At 41.9% G+C, this 3949-nt stretch overlaps 1 non-coding gene across 1 annotated transcript; it reads right to left on the bottom strand.

Moving 5' to 3' along the window:
• Nucleotides 1–917: 917 nt before the first annotated feature.
• LOC145607941 (small nucleolar RNA R71) lies at nt 918–1024 on the bottom strand. Its single transcript, XR_014105669.1, has one exon. It is a non-coding gene; the product is annotated as a small nucleolar RNA R71 (small nucleolar RNA).
• Between the last annotated feature and the right edge of the window lie 2925 nt (nt 1025–3949).

The raw sequence follows: 3949 nt of genomic DNA, 5'->3' as shown, positions 1-3949 counted from the left end.
CTAGATCCTTTCATATAATGTTATATTCCTATTCTCAACCTTAGTAGTTTAGTTTCTTACTTAATTATAAATATTGGTTACTTAAATAATTTAGATTATAATAATAAATTAGAATTAAAAAGACCTGTTTCCCTGTGGAGTTCGACCCTACTTCCCTATCTACTTTAGTTAGAGATTTAGGTAATTATTTTTGATTAGGGGATACGACTTTACCCTGTCAAAATTTTGGCGCCGTTGCCGGGGAAACGGTTTTATTTTTATTTCTGATTGTTTTTGTAGTCTAGATTATTTCTCTTTTGTCTCAGAGAGCGTTAGTTCTCTGAGACAAATCTCATATTTGCTTCTAGTTTTTGTTTATGCCCAGGTGTTCCAGATCAGGTTACATCCCATTCGATCCTGAGATCGAACGTTCCTTCCATAGACAGAAAAACTTCTACAAGCAAATCCTGGCGGATTCTGGTGATAATAACAATAATCACCGCGATCCTCCAACTGATTCTAGCGATTTAGAGGCATCATCAGACACAAAATCAGAGATGACGGCTCCAAAGAAGCTTAGTGATTATTCACAACCAAAGCTTACGGATTTTCCACATCTCACCCCTACTCCGGCTCTTGACGGGGTTCAATTTGAAATCAAACCTCAATTTATAACGATGATAGAGAGGAAGCAATTCAGTGGAGCCAAGGGTGAAGACCTGAATCTTCACATTGCCGACTATTGTCAATATTGCAACACCATCAGGCAAGCCGGGGTCACTCAAGACCAAATCAGGGAGATTATCTTCCCTTTCTCTTTAACTGGAAAAGCTAAATTGTGGTTTAATGGCTTAAATAGAATTACACTTGGTATAACTGACTGGGAATCTCTTGTTTTGAATTTCTATAACAAGTATTATCCTGCAGAGAGAACAACAGTACTACGGAGTGCGATTCAGAACTTTGCCCAAGAAGCCGATGAGTCTTTATATGAGGCTTGGGAGAGGTTCAAGGACTTACAAAGAGAATGCCCTCACTATAATTTAGCGCAATGGCAGTTAATCCAAGCCTTTTATAACGGCATTGGAAATTCCTCTAGAATAATTTTAGACTCTGCAGCTAGTGGGAGATTTATGAATCTTAATGTTGATGATGCAGGTCAGGTTATTGAAGATATGGCGATACACAATTCCCAATATGGGAATCCTAGAGGATTTGCTAACAAGGGGAAGCATAGTGTCGACTCTGTATCCTTTTTGCAAGCTCAACTGACCTCTATTTGCCAAAAATTAGATAATCTGAGTACTGCTAATGTAGCCAATGTTTATCCGGTTAATAATAATTCTAATGAGGCTTTCTGTGAAAATTGTGGTATTGTAGGTCATTGGGAGCAGGATTGCAGGAGTTCCGTGGAGCAAGTTAATGCCTTCCAAGCTTATAGGCAGAATAACCCATACTCCAACACTTACAATCCTGGGTATCGGAATCATCCATACCTTTCCTACCGGAGCACTAATGTTCAAAATCCACCACCACAAGAACCACAGGCGCCACAGCAACAGCAGCAGAAATATTACCATCCCAATGCTAGCCAGAAGAATCAACCACAACAACCCCCCTCATCTTCCGACCCTTCTCTGGCGGAAATTAGAGCAATGTTGGTCAATATGCAAAAGCACATGGAGAGCAGTGATGCGACAATTGATCAAATTTTAGCGCATAATAAAATTGTAGATAATCAAATTGCGCAACTCTCCGCTACTCTACAAGCCCGCCAACAGGGAGCCTTGCCGGCATAGCCTACAAGGCCTACGGATCAAGCATTTGCAATTACTCTAAGGAGTGGTTCGAACTATGAAGGGCCCTCTATGCCCAGAGTTGATGAACCTGTTTTATTAAATAATGCTAATCTTGATTCCATTAAACCAAACAATGTAGTTGATAGCCCTGCAGGGCTAAAGGATAATACTAACATATCTAATTCTACATTGCAGGGTACAACTCTAGAGAAGGTGGCTACTCCAGACAAGAATAAGAATGCTCCAAAGCCAATCATCAAACTTCCTTTCCCCAATCGTCAATTGAAGACAAACTTGGATAAGCAGTTTGGTAAGTTCCTGGAGGTGGTTAAAGATTTGAAGGTAACAGTCCCCTTTACTAAATTGATCACACAAATCCCCTCATATGCAAAATTTATGAAAGAAATATTGACGAGAAAAAGGTCTATTAGTGAGGTAGAGACAATAGCTTTCACTGCAGAGTGTAGTGCCGTACTTCAAAATAAGTCTCCGCCTAAATCAAAAGATCCGGGTAGTTTTTCTATCCCTTGTCATATTGGCAATCTCTTGATTGATAATGCATTATGTGATTTGGGTGCTAGTGTTAGCGTCATGCCATTATCTGTGTTCTAAGTTGAATATGGGTAAGTTAAAAGCTACCAATATAACTCTACAAATGGTCGACCGCTCTTTCAAATACCCCTTAGGTGTTTTAGAGGATGTCCCCGTTAGAGTAGGTAAATTTTATATACCTGTGGATTTTGTTGTTCTTGATATGGCTGAGGATATGCAAACCCCAATTATTTTGGGTAGACCATTCCTTAACACTGCAGGAGCAGTCATAGATGTAAGAAGTGGTAACTTAACACTATCAGTAGGGGATGATAAAGTTGTTTTTAATCTGAATAATGCCCCTAAAAGCTCCATGACTGAGGAGAAATGTTTCAGTGTTAATGTGGTTGTAAATTATTCTAACAAGCCCCAAGCTCTTGAAAAAGATCCCTTGGAGGCGGTATCTTGCGTTGCATCTTTTTCAGATGAGATAGACAAATGGCAGAAGGAAGTCGATGCAATAGAAAGAGCACTCTACAATGTTGGTCTTGGTTTCGAGGATGAACAAGTGGAACCGATCGAGCAAGTTGTGCGAATCGAGCCTACGGTAAGTGTTCCGCCAGATCGAGTTGCAAGTGTTGAATGCAATGACAATTTGAAGCAATCCTCGATCGAAGAAGGATTTTTAGTGCGTAGCATTGAAGATCCCCCGGTCCAAGTCAAGGAGGATCCACCAGATAAGGCGTCTTGGCGTCCCACAGGTTATGTCAGGAAGCCGCATCGCAGCCTAAACATCGCTAGACCGGGTGAGAAACCACCCGATCAAGCGTTAGGCCAAGGGTCCTAGATTTTGTACTTGGTAAGACGGTCGTGCGGGACCTAGATAAACCAGCGCTTTGCGGGAGGCAACCCGTATTTCTTGCTTTCTGTTCTATTTCTCCTTTTCTTTAATTTTTATTTTGAGAGGCGAGGAGAGTGAAACTTTACCGTTTATAAGTGTTTTTGAACAGGTATAGGTTTAAGAGGTCGAAAGACTTAGAAAAATTTGAAGACGAAGAAAAGCTAAGGAAATATGACCGGGCACGGGCCCGATCGGGCGGAGCTCGCCCGATCGGGCGCGCAGGGTGAGCTGAACAGTCGAGCAACCCTCGTCCGATCGGGCGCGTAAAGAGAGTCAGAAACTCCAGAAAATTTCGCCCGATCGGGCGAGGTTGCCCGATCGGGCACAAATCGAGTGGAGGAAAAGATATGTTGGGCGAAGCTCGCCCGATCGGGCGAGCCACAGGGCGAATTTTTCATTCGTGTTCGCGCACGATCGGGCGGAGCTCGCCCGATCGGGCGCGCAACTGCGATTCTGGAATAACAATTATCCGCCCGATCGGGCGCGCCTATTTTTGGCCGTCCCTTATACTTTTCTTCTCCTTTCTTTCCTCATTTCCTCCTTACTTCATCTTCTTCCACTTTACTTTCTCTCTCTAAAACCTCCATTTTTATACCTTCAAACCACTTATTCTTCAAGATCCTCTCCAATCCTTCCATCAAAACTCAAATTTTTTTACATATTTCTAATGCTTTCACCTTTCTCTGCAATCTAAACCCAATTTCTACCATTTTCTCTCAACTTTTTCTAAACCCTAAGA

Source organism: Chenopodium album, chromosome 2 (genome assembly GCF_948465745.1).
Source record: "Chenopodium album chromosome 2, dcCheAlbu1.1, whole genome shotgun sequence".
Taxonomy (NCBI): Eukaryota; Viridiplantae; Streptophyta; class Magnoliopsida; order Caryophyllales; family Amaranthaceae; genus Chenopodium; species Chenopodium album.
The sequence above is the reverse complement of the archived record's forward strand: the minus strand, read 5'-3'. Positions and strand labels throughout refer to the sequence as shown.